At 41.2% G+C, this 22,023-nt stretch overlaps 1 protein-coding gene across 1 annotated transcript in view; it reads right to left on the bottom strand.

Annotated features, from left to right (window-relative positions):
- Positions 1-22,023, bottom strand: part of sntb2 (syntrophin, beta 2) — a 327,074-nt gene that overhangs the window by 246,564 nt on the left and 58,487 nt on the right. The window lies entirely within an intron of this gene.

Here is a 22,023-nt window from a genome sequence, read left to right as displayed (position 1 = left end):
TTCCACCAAACTTTACAGTAGGCACTATGCAGACTAGAAGGTAGCATTCTCCTGGCATCCATCAGATTAGTCCAATAGACTGCCACACAGTGAAGCAGGATTCACCATTCCAGAGAACACAGTTCCACTGCCCCAAAGTTCAAAGGTGACGTGCTTTGCACCCCTCCAGCCAACACCTGGCACTGCACATAGTGATTAGATTTGTGTGTAGCTGCATGGCCATATAAAACCACTTGCACTACCCTGCTTCCAGAGGCCATTTAGAAGTCTTGTGAGCGATGCAGCAGAGGATAGGTGATTTGTACACACTACGTGCTTCCTCACTCACTGGCCCCTACGTGAGTTTATACAGTCCACCACTTTGTGGCCGAATTGTTGTTACTATTAGATGCTTCCGCTTCACAATAATGGCGCTTACAATTGATCAGGGCACATCTAACAAGCAGAAATTTCACATTTTGACTTGTGGTAAATGTGGTATCCTACAACAGTGCCACATTTAAATTCAAAGAGCTCTACAGTATGACCCATTATGTTTGCAAGACGTTTATGCTATATTTTTATGTACCTTTAAACAATAGGTACAGCTAAAACAGCTGAACTCAATAATTTAGAGGGGTATTCAAATACTTTTGGTCATATAGCATATGTGCTAGCTGTCTGAGCCTGTACTTTATTTCAATCATTACACAAAACTAAGGTGATTTGAATCAAATACCAGTAAACTGGCAGTTCAGAATTAGCCTAATATGAGCGAGAATGAGGGAAGACATCCTTTCTAGTGCTAGTTTGTGCTTTGTACCTACATAGGATTGTCTGGCTTCACATGAATATAAAAAGGGAAAAAGTCTGAAAAATGAATGGATAGATGAGTTTTTGCTCTCTACATTTCTCCTCAGGTGTTGAGATCAACAGGTTGCTCAAACAATAAGGGCCACCGTATTGCCTTTAAGTGGTGTTTATAGTTAATCTTCATACTCTCTTCACATATAGATCTACCAATGGCTCGTTTACTACACTCTTTCAAGGATGCACTCTTAAAGGGGTGGAAACACAATATTCAGCCTCCTGAATTCACTAATTACGTGCATGGTAGTTTTAAGATGTAACTAATTCAGCAAGAAATTACTGTCACTCTGCATAATAATGTTTTTAACACTTGTCAGGTCAACAGTGCACTTGAGACAGAGAATTTAAAAGGTGCTTTCACAAGCTGTAGATCACACCACTTACATTGGTAGAACAGGGCAGATTTGGTATGAAATAAAATAAAATTATGCAAAAGGGCTGCTGCCTGCTGGTCTTTTATTTACAATTATGCTAACATTTCACATGTTTCAGCTCTCTTGCTCTGTGATTAATGCAGCCTTTTGAATCAGTTAAATATTCTTTCCGAGATGGGGTAGGGGTGATGACTGGCTTTCAATTGCTCAGTAAGCTCTGTGCTTAAGTGCGGGCAGCTCTTCATTTAGAAGAAAGAGGATTGACTCCAGTATGCTCCCACAGGAACCATTCAGACTCAATTTTTTCACACAGTCAATGTACATACAGACACTCAGAGCAGGTGTATGTGGATGGAAGGTTAATCATTTATGTCATATTCTCCAGCTCTACTTACTTATTATGCAAACCATAAGTCAACACGTTGAAAATAACATGCATTTTATTTTACTATATAAATATATTAAATATTCTTTAATGTACAGTATAAATATCTAAATGCATCTTGTTCAAAAGGATTTCCTTTTTTTATGCTGTCAATATGCATTATAGAAGAAGAAATATTATTTAGATGAGCAGATTTACTGTATACTTAAAAAGAACAGAAGCACAAACCAGATAATTTACTTTCTGAAAAAATATTTTGACTGAAAATACTGAATTTTCCAAACACTTTTAGGCTGCATTAATTTTACATTAACCACAAAGGTTTTGCTGTACTGTGTATATCACCACTGTCACCTTATTGTTAAATAAAGTTTCCAGTGAAACTTGAAGTACACTTTATTTCCCTATGTAACCCATAATAATAATAATAATTATAATTCTTTACGGGCGGCACGGTGGTGCAGTGGTAGCGCTGCTGCCTTGCAGTTAGGAGACCTGGGTTCACTTCCCGGGTCCTCCCTTTGTGGAGTTTGCATGTTCTCCCGGTGTCTGCATGGGCTTCCTCCGGGCGCTCCGGTTTCCTCCCACAGTCCAAAGACATGCAGGTTAAGTGGACTGGCGATTCTAAATTGGCCCTAGTGTGTGCTTGGTGTGTGGGTGTGTTTGTGTGTGTCCTGCGGTGGGTTGGCACCCTGCCCGGGATTGGTTCCTGCCTTGTGCCCTGTGTTGGCTGGGATTGGCTCCAGAAGACCCCCGTGACCATGTGTTCGGATTCAGCCGGTTGGAAAATGGATGGATTCTTTACATTTATATAGCGCTTTTCTCACTACTCATGAATTTCTATGATGGAATTCATATTTAAGGAAAGTCTCTCTCAACTGTAAAAAAAAAAAATAAAAAAAATAAAAATGTAAAAACAAAGGGTATTTATTGCACAGCATATAAATAGGAAATACACGATGCACAAGTACATTATAATACACAGTATACAAACAATAACAAGTAAATAGTTTTAATGTAAAAATACAGACATGTAAAAATAAAATGAATGCAGATATGAAAAAAATAATAAAATTATAATGGTGTAGTTGTTATAGGTGTGGTCTGAGGTGCATGTGTTCGCCAATCACATTGCTTGTAGATGAAAGCCATTGTGGAATCTAGTTGTCAGTTTTCAAATGCACTTGTTATCTGTTGTATCATTATTATTATTATTATTATTATAAGGGCAGCGAGTGAGTTAAAGAACTCATGACAAAGGTTGCAACAGTCTTCTGTGATGGCTAAACGTCTACCAAAGCAATGTTCTGCGTGGAGTGGTTTAATCTTTGTGAGACCATAGTCAATGATCCTCTGGGCTAGGTTTGTTTTCTGAAGAGTCCTTCTGTCTCTAGCAGAAGTGTTGCTGTATCAGTTGGTGATTCCAAAGGTGTGGAAGCTCTTAATGACATTGTAATTGAAGTTTACTGTATTCACAGTTCAGGTTAGGTTATTAGATACGTGAACTCCCAAAAATCTGAAGTTGTTAACTCTTTCCACTTCAGTCCTCTGCTATCTCAGCTGCTGTATGAGTTCATCCCTGGTAGTACACCCATCATCATCACAAATCAAGCCTATTAAAGTTGACATCAAATCAAGAGCAAGAAGGCCTAATATTTCCATTTGGTGACGCCCCATTTATCTTCAGTCTACTGTACTTTAACATATTTATTCTGGTCATTGGCAAGGCTCAGGCTTGATGTTTCCACACTCTCTCTCTCTAGTTGTCCACCACTCAACAAATATGGAATGAGAACTCACAAAATTGGGATTACAAGCCCCAGGTTTTTGTAATCTTCCTCAGGCAGATACAGATACTGCCATAGTCTTTGATGCAGCTATAGCACACAGTGTCTCTCTCTCTCTCTGCCACTCCTTCACACACCACAAGCCATAGCATAAAGCATACATTGTCAAGTGAGCACAGATGTGTTGAAATGAAAATGATCAGACTAAGGAGAAAGATGTGCATTTTCCTGCCAATACTGATGCTCTGTGTAAGAAAGGACAGAGCCGGTTATACTTCCTTAGAAGGCTGGCGTCCTTCAACATCAGCAATAAGATGCTGCAGACGTTCTATCAGACGGTTGTGGCGAGCGCCCTCTTCTACGCGGTGATGTGCTGGGGAGGCATCATTAAGAAGAAGGATGCCTCACGCCTGGACAAACTGGTGAGGAAGGCAGGCTCTATTGTTGGCATGGAGCTGGACAGCTTGACATCTGTGGCAGAGTGACGGGCACTCAGCAGGCTCCTATCAATTATGGAGAATCCACTGCATCCACTAAACAGTGTCATCTCCAGACAGAAGAGCAGCTTCAGAGACAGACTGCTGTCACTGTCCTGCTCCACTGACAGACTGAGAAGATCGTTCCACCCCCAAACTATGCGACTCTTCAATTCCACCCGGGGGGTAAACGTTAACATTATACAAATTTATTGTCTGTTTTTACCTGCATTGTTATCAATCTTTAATTTAATATTGTTTTTGTATCAGTATGCTGCTGCTGGAGTATGTGAATTTCCCCTTGGGATTAATAAAGTATCTATCTATCTATCTAGCAGTGCTCAGAAGGCATACTACATGTAGAAGTCAAGGCTGGAGGCAAATGCTTGTGCTTGGTGTGAACACAGGTTTGGTATCAGACATTGTAGTTGCAGACTTTCTTCACTGGTATTTCTCCATGTTTAGTTTCTTTTTATATATGTTCACAATTGTATAACACAATTCAAAAGAATACAGTGTGGTCCAGTGACAAACTCAAATCTGCACTATAAAGTTGGGACATGCAGCAAGTCTCTAAACATTCTTGTGTTCACAATAATATTGAATATATGTGTTATAATGACAGTGTATAGCACTCCTGAACAACATTAAACAGGATAGATACAACAACAAAAAAACAAAAAAAATCTAAGTTTCCAATACAATTGTCAAATTATAACACAACTAGGGGGCTCCGCCACCTGCTCGCTTCGCTCGCCAACCCCTGGTGTTGGGAATGACAAAGAGCGTGATGTATGAATGAGATATAGTGTGAAGGTGTAGATGATGCAAATAGAAAGCACACAATAAAGTGTGTGGCACAGTGTAAAGGTTTATTTGAAAATTTCTTTGTACACGCCGTTTAAGTGTAAAAGGTAATTCCAGCTCAGAACTTGTAAGGTCATTTAAAATGGTTATTGTTGTGATCAGAGTCAAGTTTGTCAGAGCTTAGAAAGAGTTTTGTCTCTCCAGGAAGTAATGGAATGACTTGGGTATTTATGTTTTCCACATTAATATTTTTTGGACATAATATAGTGCGTTGTGTTAAAAGGGGCATTTGGTCTAATGAGATTGCTGTTTCAAATCTCTCTGTAACTAAGTCGTCGCAGATAAAGGCTTGAGGAATTGTAATAATATGTGGCTGAAGTCCATCTGTATTGGTGAGTGTACCATCTCTCAGTTGTAATAAGCAATTGTTATGATCTGGTTCTGGACATCGTATCTTTTTTACTAACTGTATCTTTTGAAAGCAATGCCAATTGTCTGCGTATTTTAAGGTGCACTGAACAATAGCTGAGTGCATGGCATCTGGAAGAATAGCTAATCACTGTCTAAAATCTCCTCCTCATAAAAGTACCTTTCCTCCAAATCGAATATTATTATTCATAAACGTTTGTAGAAGTTTATGAATGGTGTTGAGTAAGTGACTTCATGCCATTGAACATTCATCAATAAACAACATTTTTTCAAGTCGGATGTCACGTGCAGTGCCACCGTTAATGTTCATAGTGGATACCGATTTGTAGGATCTAATGTAGTTGATAAAGATTTCACTTTCAGGTACATCGTTAGTTAGAAGCTTCTGTAGATATTCAGTATATGAATGTAAAGAAGGCAGTCTAATTTGACCCTTTTGACAACAACGTGTAAATGTATAACTTGTATTGCCAGTTGTTTCTTCAGGGAAGTGAACTGAATGACAATGATTGCAAATGACATTCATTAATCCGAATGAATTTTCCTGGTGTATGTTTTGCTTGTGCCGTTTGAGAGGCGCGTTGTTGCATGTGTATTATTTGGGACATGTTGTTTTGGAGCTGTAATCGATTTGCCTGTGCTGTGTGAGAAGCCCGTTGTAGCCTTCGCTGCCATTAACGTATGTCTGAGACGGGAGGTGTTTCGTTTTGAATCCGTGCCTGTTGCGATGCAGCACTTTGATTGATAGTTTGCGTCATGTGGATCTAGGATGTAGATTTGTGCATATTTGCGTTGTTGATTTGTTTCAGGGTGCATTGTTCCAATGCGATGCAGTATTTGTGCACATATGCGAAAGCAGTATGGGCCATTGCCTTTTGGTGGCCTGATATTTACTCCGGTAAATGCAAAAGCAAATGAACTATTGTAGGATCTAATGCAGTTCATAAAGTTTTTACTTTTAGGTACATCGTTAGTTAGAAGTTTTAGTTGAGCTTTGCGTTTTTGGAGTCGAGACATTTTTTCTTTTAGAAATATGGATAAGTAATAAGGAGTATTGCACTCACTGTTAATATGGAGCCTTTTCTGCGGTTGAACGGTTAATAGTGCCTTATTGTAATGAGATCCACCTATGCTGCATAGCCGTCTATTTTGTTGTTTCTTTCGTGTTCGTGTGTTTGTTCCTGTTATCCTTTCCTTTTCGTTTTGTACCCGTGACCGTGTATTCATGACTTGTTTCTTTCTCAGCATGCGAAATATGGATAAGTAATAAGGAGGATCACAGTAACTGTTAATATGTTTCCTTTTCTGCAGTTGAACGGTTAATAGTGTTTTATTGTAAGGAGATGCACCAATGCTGACACCTATGCTGTCTAGTGTGAAGGTGTTGATGTTCACTTTAGAATATGTGGCTTTGGGTGTCACTTCTTATGGATGTGTCTGTGTGTGGGGGGGGGTTGAGGATTGTTGTCGCGCGAGCGACTTCTTTCTTTTTGTGTTCCTGTGTCTTGTTGAATCCCCCTCTTTGTGTGTGTCCCGTCCCTTGCTTGTAGGGTCTGTGGGGTGGTTTTGTGTTCTTTTTTTTGTGTTCCATGGGCTTGTTGAATCCCCCTCTTGGTGTTTGTCCCGTCCGGTGCCTGTGGGGGGGGGGGGGTGCCTTGCTGTTGTGCGCGAGCCTCTTTTTTTTTTTTTTTTTTGGGTCTAGTTTTGTGTGCAATGTGTTTCGTGCTTTGCCTGCGTTTGACTACTTTTTTATGTGCCTTTCCCTTTTTTCGGTACTCGTTGCGCCTCATTTCTCCATTTTTCCTGTGCTCACTCCTTTTTTCTGTGGTCTTGTCCGCCTCTCGCGGCCCCTCATCCGCCTCTCTCGCCCTCTTTTGTCCGCCTTTCTCGGCTCCTCAGCCGACTCTCGCGGACTCTTTTTGCGCCTGCGCAGTACGTCTTTCTGCAGCTACGGCCCATTGCCGGATGTGCCTGCGTCCATCATCCGGTTTAGCATTCTCGGTTAGTAATATGGATTAGGGTTTGAAAATTCAAAATAAAAATAAGTAAATATTAAAAATATATTAAAATGTAGGGGAAAAGTTCTAAGTGCTACTACATGTTAGTTGTTAGCCACGTTGTGTTTTAGTGAAACGTGGCTAACAACTAACATCCCAGATGCTAACGTGGAGCTACCCGGGTTTAGCACAGTTAGAGCAGACAGTGACGCAAGTACCTGCGGGAAGCACAAAGGAGGAGGACTCGCACTTTATGTCAATACAAGATGGTGCAACTGTGCACATGTTAACGTTAAAATCTCCACTTGCTGCAGGGACATCGAACTGTTGGCCGTAAGTCTGTGTCCCTATTACTTGCCCAGAGAGTTTGGACACGTCATTGTTGCTATTGTTTACATCCCTCCTCGGGTGAACGTGGAGATAGCGAGTGACATCATCCATTCCGCAGTTGCGAAATCACAAACACAGCACCCTGAGGCTCTTGTGCTAATCGCTGGAGATTTTAACCATGTAACGCTGGACAAAACATTACCTGACTTCTGCCAGTATGTGGATTGTAACACCCGGGGAAATAGGACTATTGACCTACTGTATGCAAACGTTAAAGACACACACAGCTCCACCCCGCTGCCTGCGCTTGGGAAAGGAGATCATAACCTGGTTCTGCTTCAGCCTCACTACAAACCAAGAGTGAGGGAGCTACCTACAACCACACGCTCATTCAGGAAGTGGTCTCCTGAGGCAGAGCAGGCTCTGAGAGACTGCTTTGGAACTACAGACTGGGATATCCTGCAGGGATCACATAGTGAGAACATTGAGGAGGTTGTTGACTGCACTACTGACTACATGAACTTCTGTATGGACATTGTAGTTCCAGTAAGAACAGTACGCTGCTATGCTAACAACAAGCCATGGATTACAAGTGATATCAAGGGCCTTTTGAACCAGAAAAAAGGGCTTTTAAAGGCGGTGATCAGCATGAGCTCAAGCGCGTGCAGAAGGAACTCCGAGTCCAGCTCAGGGTGGCAAAGGAGCAGTACAGGAGAAAGCTGGAGCAGAAGTTGCAGAAAAACAGCATGAAGGAAGTGTGGGATGGGATGAAGATCATCACTGGCTGCAGCTCGAAGCAGGGTGCCACCATCGAGAGAGACGTGGAGAGAGCAAACCAGATGAACAACTTTTTTAACAGGTTTGACCACCCTAACCCACTCTCACCTCGGAGTACTGCACCCTCCACCCATCCTTCTGCTGATACCAGCATAGGCAAGAGTTTACCCCAACCCACAATTACAGAAGCCCAGGTAAACAGAGAGTCAAGATGGAGTATCTCCACCGGAGTACTGCACCCTCCACCCATCCTTCTGCTGATACCAGCATAGGCAAGAGTTTACCCCAACCCACAATTACAGAAGCCCAGGTAAGCAGAGAGTCAAGATGGAGTATCTCCACGACTGCTGAAGGCCTGTGCGTTTGAGCTGGGGAGTCCTCTACAGCGCATCTTCAACCAGAGCCTGGAACAGGGGAGAGTCCCGAGGCTTTGGAAAACATCTTGCATCACCCCAGTCCTAAAGGTTTCACGTCCAGGTGAGCTGAATGACTTCCAGCCTGTCGCTCTGATGTCACATGTGATGAAGACCATTGAGCGGTGGCTGCTTCAAAACCTGAGGCCACAGATCCGCCACACCCTCGACCCTCTACAGTTCGCATACCAGGAGAATGTGGGTGCAGAGGATGCCATCATCTACATGCTACACCGATCCCTCTCCCATTTGGACAGAGGCAGTGGTGCTGTAAGAATTATGTTTCTGGACTTCTCTAGCGCCTTCAACACCATCCAACCTCTGCTACTTAGGGTCAAGCTGACAGAGATGGGAGTAGGTTCATACCTGGTAGCATGGATCGTAGACTGTCTTAAAGACAGACCTCAGTATGTGCGTCTCGGGAACTGCATGTATGACATTGTGGTCAGCAACACAGGAGCGCCGCAGGGGACTGTACTTTCTCCGGTCCTGTTCAGCCTATATACATCGGACTTCCAATACAACTCGGAGTCCTGACACGTGCAAAAGTTAGCTGACGACACTGCTATCGTGGGCTGCATCAGGAGAGGGCAGGAGGAGGAGTAAAGGAACCTAATCAAGGACTTTGTTAAATGGTGCGACTCAAACCACCTACACCTGAACACCAGCAAAACCAAAGAGCTGGTGGTGAATTTTAGGAGGCCCAGGCCCCTTATGGACCCTGTGATCATCAGAGGTGACTGTGTGCAGAGGGTGCAAACCTATAAATACCTGGGAGTGCATCTGGATGATAAATTGGACTGGACTGCCAATACTGATGCTCTGTGTAAGAAAGTACAGAGCCGACTATACTTCCTTAGAAGGCTGGCATCCTTCAACATCTGTAATAAGATGCTGCAGATGTTCTTCCAGACAGTTGTGGCGAGCGCCCTCTTCTATGAGGTGGTGTGCTGGGGAGGCAGCATAAAGAAGAGAGACGCCTCACGCCTGGACAAACTGGTGAGGAAGGCAGGCTCTATTGTAGGCATGGACCTGGACAGTTTGACATCTGTGGCAGAGTGACGGGCACTGAGCAGGCTCCTGTCAATCATGGAGAATCCACTGCATCCACTAAACAGTAACATCTCCAGACAGAGGAGCAGCTTCAGCGACAGACTGCTGTCACTGTCCTGCTCCACTGACAGACTGAGGAGATCGTTCCTCCCCCACACTATGCGACTCTTCAATTCCACCCGGGGGGGTAAACGTTAATGTTATACAAAGATATTGTCTGTCTGTATACCTGCATTGTTATCACTCTTTAATTTAATATTGTCTTTATCAGTATGCTGCTGCTGGAGTATGTGAATTTCCCCTTGGGATTAATAAAGTATCTATCTATCTACATGTACGTTTGTATTTAAGGTGCCTTAGTATGCTTCACTATTATTATTTTTGCTGTTTTTCTAGTGGTACACCACATGCAGCACTAATGACTCGTGTACTGACACTCCTCCACAAAAACAGGACTTTCTGCTCATGGAAAGAAAAAAAGAAAAATGGAATTGGGACACTTCAAATACCTATAATGCATATATGAAATCCATACAAAATATCTCCTGATTGTGTAGCCTACTTAGCATTATGTTTACCCCCAGGAAAGCAAGCCAAAAATTTTGAATTTTTTTCCAACAAGATAAAACATTATTACATGTTATATTAGTATTCGCATGTCTCTCTTACAAGAAAGGTAAATCTAGTGTCTTACTGCTATACTGGTGCAGATTTAGTGCACGTCCTTCATGTGACATGTTTTCAAATAGTCACCAACGCAGAGTCTGCCATCTCAATCCAGACAGACTTTACTTGTACTTTTCTGTTATTTGTGCTTGACAGGATAGAATGTCAGTGCTTGACCCGCACAATGGACACCGCCCATTGTGTTACTACAGGCTACAACAGCACAAGGATTAGTGACCTCCACATTTCCCCTTAAACAAGCATTGATAGTTGTTGCAATGTTAACAATGTCTGGGGGAACAAATGTCTTTCTTGTCCTTGCACTTGACTGCAATCATTTTGTCACTTACCCACTTGGATCACCATGAACCTTCAGATGACTTAAGTCACCAGGCATATTATGGTGCCTTGGTCATACAGTGGCATATGCATTAATTTCACTATCCGTGAACAATATTCATGGCAATTTCACTTGGTTGTAAAAATGCTTTTATGGCTTCTCGGCTTCTCATTTACACACCTCTTCTTCTTCTTTCGGCTGCTCCCATTAGGGGTTGCCACAGCGGATCATCTTCTTCCATATCTTTCTGTCCTCTGCATCTTGTTCTGTTACACCCATCACCTGCATGTCCTCTCTCACCACATCCATAAACCTTCTCTTAGGCCTTCCTCTTTTTTCTCTTGCCTGGCAACTCTATCCTTAGCATCCTTCTCCCAATATACTCAGCATCTCTCCTCTGCACATGTCCAAACCAACGCAATCTCGCCTCTCTGACTTTGTCTCCCAACCGTTCAACTTGAGCTGACCCTCTAATGTACTCATTTCTAATCCTGTCCATCCTCGTCACACCCAATGCAAATCTGAGCATCTTTAACTCTGCCACCTGCAGCTCTGTCTCCTGCTTTCTGGTCAGTGCCACCGTCTCCAACCCATATAACATAGCTTGTCTCACTACCGTCCTGTAGACCTTCCCTTTCACTCTTGCCGATATCCATCTGTCACAAATCACTATTGATACTCTTCTCCACCCACTCCACCCTGCCTGCACTCTCTTTTTCACCTCTCTTCCACAATCCCCATTACTCTGTACTGTTGATCCCAAGTATTTAAACTCATCCACCTTCGCTAACTCTACTCCTTGCATCCTCACCATTCCACTGACCTCCCTCTCATTTACACACATGTATTCTGTCTTGTTCCTACTGACCTTCATTTCTCTCCTCTCTAGAGTATATCTCCTCCTCTCCAGGGTCTCCTCAACCTGCTCCCTACTATTGCTACAGATCACAATGTCATCAGCAAACATCATAGTCCACGGGGACTCCTATCTAATCTCGCTTGTCAACCTGTCCATCACCATTGCAAATAAGAAAGGGCTCAGAGCCGATCCCTGATGTAATCCCACCTCCACCTTGAATGCATCCGTCACTCCTACTACAGAACTCACCAGTCACACTTCCCTCGTACATATCCTGTACAACTCTTACATACTTCTCTGCCACACCCAACTTCCTCATACAATACCACAACTCCTCTCGAGGCACCCTGTCATATGCTTTCTCCAGGTCCACAAAGACACAATGCAACTCCTTCTGGCCTTCTCTATACTTCTCCATCAACACCCTCAGTGCAAACATCGCATCTGTGGTGCTCTTTCTTGGCATGAAACCATACTGCTGCTCACTAATCCCCACCTCACTTCTTAACCTAGCTTCCACTACTCTTTCCCATAACTTCATGCTGTGGCTCATCAATTTTATCCCCCTGTAGTTACTACAGTCCTGCACATCCCCCTTATTCTTAAATAAAGGCACCAGTACACTTCTTCTCCACTCCTCAGGCATCCTCTCACTTTCCAAGATTCCCAAGATAGACCATAAGGTGCATACTAATTCAGTGTGAGCAGGAACACTCAATAAAACTGAATAAAAAACAAAACACCACTCACATCTACAGTTATTCCCAGTTTCAAATAAAAACTAACAGCGTCAGATCCCTAGGGTGGTAGTATGTATTGTGATCGTGACTGAGAGAATACAAGTGAAAAAAAAAAAAAAAACCTGTAACTTTTACAAGTACTATAAATGTACACCGTCTGTTACAGACGCAAACCAAATGTATGTGTTTATTGTATAATATTAACAATAAAAGCAGCTCACTATTGAAAATGGCAAACATAGGAGTCGGTTGGGACCGAACCAGGGACTCTTGATTATAAGTCAGCAAATCTTACCGCTACGCCACGGAAGCTGTTGTCTTATCCTTGAACCTTTTGTGAACGTGTTTATTTGATCTTTGGACTTCAAGCTTCACACATAATATAGTTGGAATATTCCAACATTTTGTCATTTACTACTAAATTATGAAGAACGCTTCTGTTTTAACAATGTGTTTACACAGATTATTGTAGAAACGGAACACACATTAAATGCATTTGTTCCAAATAACGATCTATTATTTCCATTCTAAAACTCCAGCACCTCACTCCCAGATAGTCAAGGCATGAACTTGGAGAACTTTGTGCACGTTCTGCGGCGGTGGGGGGATGGAATAGTAGGCTGCTTGCTGCTTGTCTTTATCGGCACATTTACAGGACAAAAGATGCTGATGGAGAGGTGCGATGGGATTTAAGGTGGGCTGGATCTACAAGTTTTTTCATAGGCTCTGGTTATTCTAGTGTTAAGTTAAATTCACTTGTTACTGTAGTCCTCCGCACCTCCATCTCCCTCTCCTGCCCTCCAATCCACTGTGTGCTTTTCCACTGGTGCAAAACGCGTGAAGTCAGTGCCTTTCTATATTTTATACACTTCATGTCACAGTAAGTCTGTTCACATTTCAGAAAAGTATTTACTGAAGTACTAAATGTTGCATCATAATCTTCAAGTATTCCCTAATCATTGTGGAGATAGATCAAGAGTGCAGAGCAGTCCGATTTGGAAAGTTTGCAAACAGGGGCGATGACAGTCAAAGAATAACATACAGGATTAAACTAAATGGGAGTCACTTTACATATCTATATTACTAAACCACAGTTTAAATTTATGAACCGACGCACCGATACGCATGCACACTGCGCTCAAATGCAGCTGCTTCCCACAGTCAGTAGGTGGCGCCCACTTCAGACACACCAGAAGCAAACACGTCACGGCTCCACAATGAAAGAGGTCAACTAACAGAAATACAAAACGGATAGACACAATGAACGAACGCAACAACAATGAACGAAGGCGCCCACACAAAGAATCCGCTGTAGTACAAATGCACCGCGGCGCCCCGGAGTCAAACGCAGCGGCTTCCCAGAGTCAGTACATGGCGCCCACTTCACGACCTATGAACTAAACATGAGGTAAAGCGTGCACGCCAGGTTCTACAGCTGCCCGGACGCGACCGCCCACACCTAAACTTGCTGTGCTCCACTCTGCCGGCAGTCGGTGTCAGCAAAGGCAACGGAATCACGTCTCCACAAAACGAAACCGCCGTTTTATTGCATCGGATTGGAACAGTGCACCCTGAGCCAAATCACCACCGCAAATGTGCCCAAATGCACGTGTTACATCTAGATGACGCAGTATATCAACCACAGAGCTAATAATGAGAAACGTAGCTGAAGTCATAAACAATCACCCATTAGCAAACTCTATAAAAATGCTACATGAGGTTGAAAGAGAAGCCAATACAAAAGCAGAGGCGGACGGTGTGGCACCAACTACAATTGCCTTAGTGCTAATAAAGGACATAGAACAGGATCCGAGATGATACAATGTTCCCATCGTTAATGAAGTGGCAATTGTGTTTCAAAGTGATGACGGTGAGTCTCCGTTTCACCGCGATATTGTCATGCATTTACGTCCTGATGGAAACAAGGTGCCTACAACGTGCTTCTGAAACACCACAAACACATGAGTCACAGCTCCAAAAAGAAACCGCTTTAGTACAAATATGTTTATTTAATTAAATGACATTTCCCAGGACGCACCCACCCTCCATGAGGTGATTGCCATTCTTGGATTTGCGATTCTTTCAAGAATCGCGGGCTTTCTGGTTCATCAAAAATATAACACAGCCTTAATTTTTCATTTCACCTTTGCTTTAGAAATTGTCAAGCCAGCAGCCTCCAGAAGACACGTGTTGGTTGAGGTAGCTAAGTATGCTTTCTTGACACTTAAGATGCTGTTTACAATGATCATTTTAAAGCCATTATAATAAAAAAGGAAACCAGAAACATGGAAGTTTTTTCCCCTATTATGTATAATGAGAAAAGAAACCCTCTTTTGTTTTGCTATGATGAATGGTTAATGGTTTTATAACAGCAAATCAGAGATCTCAGGTTCAAAAGTGAAAAGGAACAAAAATTAGGATGAGCAAAATGATACTTCCAGTGCACTAGAGGAGATAGTATTTTTAAAGATAGTATTGTTAGTACATTCATTAACCAAAAAAGCAGAGCCATGCAGTAGAAAAATTGTTTTTGACAACCCTACTTCCCAGTCTGAATAATTGTTGGGTATACCATTTATCTATAATGTGCAGTAACAACACTATCAACGGATGCAAATCATTTTTGCAGCTTTGCTATCTTCCCTTCCATTTGGGTACACTTACTTTTATTAAGTCCTTTAAGCTCAGTGGTCAAGGCCAGGTCTTCTAAGCTCTCTGACCTTTGACACAAACACATCTTAAGCAATAAAACTTAGCAAAAAACAACATCTTACTAAAAAAAAGCTTAAAGAATGACTTAAAACTGATTAATCATTTACAAGCACTTAGATGGGTGGTACACTGGAGCAATGGATAGTGAGCATTACAACCTCACAGCTCATGGGACATGTGTGTTTTACATTGCTCCCCTTAAGCCCAACTGGGTTTTCTCCAACTACTTAAATCTGAAAATTGTGTGAACCCAAAATTTTGGCAGTACATTCAGGGGTAAAGTGGAAATCTAATCTGTTAGGACTCATGTCCTATACTGTGTTGAACAGTATTTTGTGCCTGAGGCTCCCTATGAATATTATAAATAAAAACACCGGGGCAGCAAGTGGTGGAAGGAGGGACTGGAAAACTTATTTCCTATTGCTTGGTGTTTCCAAGCCAACAACCTGGCTGAAAATTAAGCTCATAAAACTTGGCGGGAGATTTCCTGCGACATTGTTCCATTGCAAAATAAAGAATAACTGAAAAACAAATCATTACTGCTCTTAGGGTCCACTTTTTTGTTTTGATGTCATACAATAACTTATAAGCTGGGAAATAAAGTGAAAAGTAAGCAAAAAAGTGCAAAATATGATTCAAAGGACAACAGAAAGAGCTCAACAACAGCTGCTCCTCTCTGCTTGCTCTTTTTGGGCAATCAGTGGAGTCTGATAGGTAAAAAGATGAGCTTGATGTTTTAGTTCCATCTTACCATATGACAGTGAGTCACTTAAACTGCTGTGAAGAGGAATCCAGTTTGGATTGGATTTTCTAGAAAACTTATTTTCTCTCTCACACATGCACACACAGAACAGGAGTCTGCCCATAAGATGTTGCAGCAGATCAGTCTACTGGCATTGGCTACTCTTGTGGAAATGCAGGTGGAATTAGCCTGCAACCAGAAGAAGGTCTTCTGCCCCACAATTATATAAAATATTAATCACAGGGTGCTACGTTTCTCTAGACGCTAGGGGAAGTCAGGCTAGCTGACCTTCTGTGAGAAGGTTGTGTGCTGTCAAGGAGCAGCAGGAATTAGCCCAAAAATAAAATGCAAGTACAAATACAGTACAAGAAATGCATTGCTGCATAGCCACACATGACCCTATGCCTCTCTATAAAATGGGAAGGCAACATGAAGTTGCTAGAGCACTGGAGTTAAGAACTGCAGCAATGCCTAAGACTGCATATGGTAACTTTAGAAGTTCCCAAGGGTATTCCTGGGGCATACCTAGAAGCAGTTCCTGACCTAGGCCTCCTTTTCTGGCTAGTCAAAATATTGAGCTTCATTTTGTGAGGTACTGCACGCATTAGTGGTAAAAGGTCAACTGGTGGGAGGAAGAACGGAAAGAGACAGTGTTAAAAAGGACTTTGAAAGGAGTAATTAGTTTTACTTAGGTAGGTTACGTTATAGTACTTACCCACCAGTCAAAAAGGAGCGAAAACCTTTAGGGAATGCCCTCTGAGGGAAAATGTTAGTTATTTTTTCTTTGTCTTTTTGCAACTTGTCCTGCTCCTTGCGGTTATCCTCCCACCAGTTATTTATATTTATAAGATATATGCCAAAGTGGCATAGTGGCTGCTAACACTGGTGCCTCATAGTTGCACCACACAGAGTTCAAACTCTACACCTAGTTGTTGTCTACATGTGATCTGCACATTCTCCCCATGTCTCACAAGTTAGCCTCCAAGAACTCAGGCATTTCTCTCTTAAATCTTAAATTTAGCTTCTGTGGCGTAACAGTAAGATTTGCCGACTTATAATCAAGAGTTCCCGGTTCGATCCCGACTGCCTCCTGTATTTGCCGTTTTCAGTAGTGAGCTGCTCTTATTGGGGCGGAGTGGTGGCTCTGAGGCTAAGGATCTGCACTGGTTTCCAGAAGGTGGCCGGTTCGAATCCCCGTCACTGCCAAAAGAGATCCTACTCTGCTGGGCCCTTGAGCAAGACCCTTAACCTGTAATTGCTCCAGGGGCGCTGTACAATGGCTGACCCTGCGCTCTGACCCCAAGGGGTATGTGAAAACTAACAAATTCCTAATACAAGAAATTGTATAAGGAGAAATAAAGAACAAAAACAAAAAAAAAATTCCCCCAAGCTTGTTAGGCAAATTTGCAATCCTAAACTGGCCCTATATGAATGTGAATGGGAGTATAACCATGGGTGTGTGCATGAGTGAGTAATCTTTCTGTCTTGTGTACAGTGTTGATGAGAAGATCTCCAGCTTACTCTTAAATTAATCTGGTTTGAAAATGTTATTTTAATGTAATAAATGTGCTATTTTTTGTTACTTTGGCCTCCTCTGCATGATTTGTATTTGGGGACAGCTAAAAAGCACCCCCTATTTTCCACACTGTCAACTTTGGACAAATATAAACACGAATATTCCTGTAATAAGAGCTGAAAAGCTATAGAATGCTATTCAATTGTATAAAATAATTATTCCAATGTACTTCTTGAGTAATAGGATGAAAGAAAATGTGTTTTATTAGACATAATTCAATATACTTCTATTGCCAGGAATGGGAGATGGGCTGGTATTCCAAAATAATCAGTTAACATGTCTTCCCATTTAAAATGTTACTACTTTACTCAAAATACTGAAGTTTTATTTTTTTATATACTTATTTTAATATATATTAAAATTTCCCCCAAACCATAAACAAAGCATTATAAAATACAGTATGAAAAGGTCAGAGGTATCAGTTATCCCTGTAACTTAATGGTCCATGGTGCAGGAATTAGTCCACAATGTGAAGTTTAATGTTTCCAGTTGGAAACCATCTGAAAATTCACTTTTAACTATGACTTTATAAATGCAAAAACTTGACCATCCTACAATACATGGCATACCTTGCGCATTTGTCTAAGCGCAAAATTCTTCTTCATGCTGGGAAACTATTATAGATTCAAAAAAACCCATCCATGTTCCAGTTGGTACTACTCAGGTTTTAGGCATGCACACAAACAAAGATGCACATTAACTTAGAAAGCACTTGGAAATGAATACAACAGAATCCATTACTGAAGTAAAATTCTAATGTTCAGCTCAATATGACAGTATTAAATCATTATATAATGGTAGAAAGACTAAGTAGCTTTAATGAGCCCCATTACCATCTTTAAAAAAAAAAAAAGAAAGAAAAAGAAAAGCTTTTAACTTAAAGGCAAAACTGTTCACTTGGGAAGGTTATACTGAAAATTTACATAGGTTCTTAGTTTATTCTGGAATATTTCACAAACTAATTCAATCCACTATTTATGCAGATGTCAAAAACAAACTGAGCCATTAGATACATTTAGGTCGATCACATTATAAATCCATTATGGGTCTAGTCAGAATAGTGTGTGGGATAAGGCTGCTTTCAAAGTTCAAGAGCTGTGTATTCAAACATTAGAATCAGTTTTCTTTAAACATGCAGTTGAAAACTGTAACAACATTAATGCTGGGAAGGGAAAAAAACAATGCTAGAAATGCTAAAACATGTCACTATTGCACTACACACGTGCTCCATTGCTGACATGGTTTCAAGGTTTTACATGAGGTAAAAATACTTCTCCCGTTCTGCAAAAAATGGCTTCATAAATGGCAAAAATCATTCTGACTGTGTATTTACAGTCATCCCTGATGATATCATATACTACTTCTTATGAAGTGGGCCTAGAAAGAATCATATAGAATTTTTAAAAAATGATTTAAAAAATGTTATAAAAGCCCAAAAGTCAAAATAGTTTTTAAAACTAGCAGTCACAACCAAACCACATCATATTAAAATATTCCAAACTGCAAAACATCAGTCAGGTTCATTCATACAAGTCAAGGTAAGTCAAACTATGTAAGAAAACAGCTACATAAGAAATCCTCATGAACAACAACTTAAAATCAACAAAAGTCTACCTTTAAATGGCAGAGCACTTCTAGACATCTAGACATCAACTTTTGCTGGGACCACTATAATTTGCAAAGTCATTGTTAATATATGGACAGTTTTCAGTTTTTTTTTTATATATATATATTGCCACTTTGTGCTTTCGGTGCATTTTACCACGATTATGATTTCAATCCAACATAGCTAGATCAATAAGCTAAAAAAAAAAAAAAACGACAAAAATGAGCACAAGATAACAGGTCACAAAACTGAAGCATCTACAGAAAAGGTTCCCCATTTCTCGACAGGACATCAAGTCCACCGCTACCCACTGAAAGCACCAAGAAAACGTAAAAAGCACTTTATCTATCTCTATTCTCTGGAACATTAACATGAAGAAGTTGAACCTGTATACCAGGTCATAAGGATCTGTTTCGTTTTGTAAATGAAAGATAAGAATGTAACAAAATTACATACCCACATTTCAAGATGGCGGATTTAACCTCTTTTGATGCAACTGACAGGTGTTATTTATGTAAACAGGACACCAGCATCAAAGTACAAACTGAAGCAAGCCATTGGTAACACAGTGAGCACAATCTGATCATCTGTATATTTAATAATGCATTTATCTATATTTTATCTTCCATTCAATTGTGCATAAAAAGGAAACCTTACCCTGGACAGGGTGCACGTGCATCAAAGGGTGCACTAATTTCCTCTAATGTAGAGCTGCAAATAAACCAAATGCATATTATCTTTGGGACACTAGAGAAAAGATGAAAACACAGGGAAAACATGCAAATTCCACCCAGACAGAACCCTTGAGTCTAGCCCAGTTTCCTAGAGCTGTGAGGTAGCAGCATGTGCAACAGTGGGGCCTAAAGTAAAACATATGGGAAGAAAAATAAAGTTGTGGTAGAATATTCCCACTTGAATTCATGATGGAATGCAGTGCTTAAACTGGAGTAAAGGGAATTTAACCCTTTTACATGTAGAAAAGAAGAAGTCTCTGAAAACGTCTGGTGTGAGTTATAGGTTTGGTGAGCCATAACTGATCACATCAGTACCCTGAATGCAACCCAACATTAGAAGAATGAAACTGTGAAAGACCTGAATGGAGACAGTAGGAGTTACAGCATGAAATCCATTCTAGTTTCCCAGAACAGCTTGCAACAGCGAGTTTTCCAAATGCTAGATTTGCTGAAAACCCTAACATGCTATGTACTACAATGCCTGTTTGAAAGAGCAGCAAATAACTGTGGTGTGACTTCTCTATAACCTTTTCTCTCAACAGAAACTGCATCGTTATCAGATTAGCCATCCCAGGTATTAAATGGGATTTGATCATTCACACACGACTGCATAATGTGTTTGTATTGGTGACACATTTCATGAGTAAATAATTCAGTCGGGCCTTCACTTGCCACCTACAAGGAAAGAGAAGGCTGCTTGTTTAACTGGCATCTCAAAACGCAGACGATTGGCATTGGCTTCATGAATTAAATATTTGTTTACAAACGAGGTTTAAGAAAGCAAGCTAAAGAGGCACAGAGACTGCTCTAATACAGGATGACAATGTTATGTAGAGGGGAATTTCAAAATGAGAAAATATAGCTTGTTCTCAATGTGTGGGTATATTCTGTTTAATTCCATTCTCACTGCATATTCTCAAATAAACTTAGAAAAACAGTTCACCTTTGACTCTGTGATCACCTTTTCCCCCCAGTGGTTTCTTGCCATTGACCAAACCTGGAATGACACAGAAGCACTAACCGTTACCTGCTTTACAAGCTTCTTGGAGTGCTATCCTGCACACACAGTGAGAAAGCTTTGCAGCAAGCGAGCTAGAAAAGAAGATTAATCTTGCGTAGTATTCAATTTATTATGCTGTACGTGTGCTTTGAAGCCAGCGGCTGCTGATCATTGCAGGATCAGCTGTTTGGCTCCAGCCTTGTCAGGTTTTACAGAGCGGCTGAGCAAGATTATGAAGGTCAACATTTATAGCCACCATCATGCTGGATTTCTCCTAATGACGTTTGTACTGCTGACACATTTCGTAAGCATAAAGCACTGTTACTGGCAAATGACAAGGAATCAGATTTAAATAACTTAAAAAGAAGATTACTTACAAATACACAAAACCTACAATGTTTTTTTTTTTTTTTTTTTAACTGGGTTGGTAACTTGTATGAGTAAAGAGTGGAGTAACCATCCTTGCATCTGCAAATCAGTTTAATTCAGTTAAGTGTTGCAGAGGCTGGAGCCAATCCCATTAGCATAAGGTACCATGCAGGAACAAACCTTGGAGTCTCAGACCATCACAATGCACATTCATGCACACAAACACACACACACACACACACATTCCCTGAAACCAATTTTGAGTCAACAGTCAACTTTACCCAGAGAAAGCCCAATGCAGATATGAGGAGGATGGGCAAACAAAGTAGGAACCAAATCTGAATATCACTGGGTCCACTCACACATTTCTGTAAACGAGCTGCAAGTTAAACAAACATGCATGTTTGTGTGATGTAGAAGGATAATTTAGATAATGGAGAAATACTCACATGAACACATCAAGAAAATGTAAAATATATGCAAACAGTGACCAGCAGCCATATCATCTACTCTTCCGAACAAGTAATCAACCCAAAGCTAAGGATGTTTGGGCCTGGCCAATACTGGGATGAGAGACCAACCAGGAAAGCTTGGGTTGCTGCTGGAAGAGCTGCTGCCAGCAGGTGGCACTTACCCTGTGGTCTGTGTGTGGATCCTAATGCTTCAGTGCAGTGACAGGGACATTGTGCTGAAATAAATAATACTGTCCTTTGGATGAGACAGAAAACCGAGGCCCGGCCACTCTGTGGTAATAAAAGCTTCCTGGGCATCTTCTGAAAAGAACAGGGTGTCACCTGATGTCCTGGCTAAATTACTTATGGCCTCCTCCATTCAGGCCGCTTAACTGGCCAACTATCTCTCTTACCCTTCCTCTAACTAATAACTAAAACATACTGGTGCAAAAATGGATGTAATTGCATCATCCAGGTGGATGCTACACATTGGTAGTGGTTGAAGTGGTTCCCCATTGTCTATTTGCTTTGAGTAAGTCAGCAAAGCACT

The sequence above is a fragment of the Erpetoichthys calabaricus genome, chromosome 9 (assembly GCF_900747795.2).
Source record: "Erpetoichthys calabaricus chromosome 9, fErpCal1.3, whole genome shotgun sequence".
Lineage (NCBI taxonomy): Eukaryota > Metazoa > Chordata > Cladistia > Polypteriformes > Polypteridae > Erpetoichthys > Erpetoichthys calabaricus.
The sequence above is the reverse complement of the archived record's forward strand: the minus strand, read 5'-3'. Positions and strand labels throughout refer to the sequence as shown.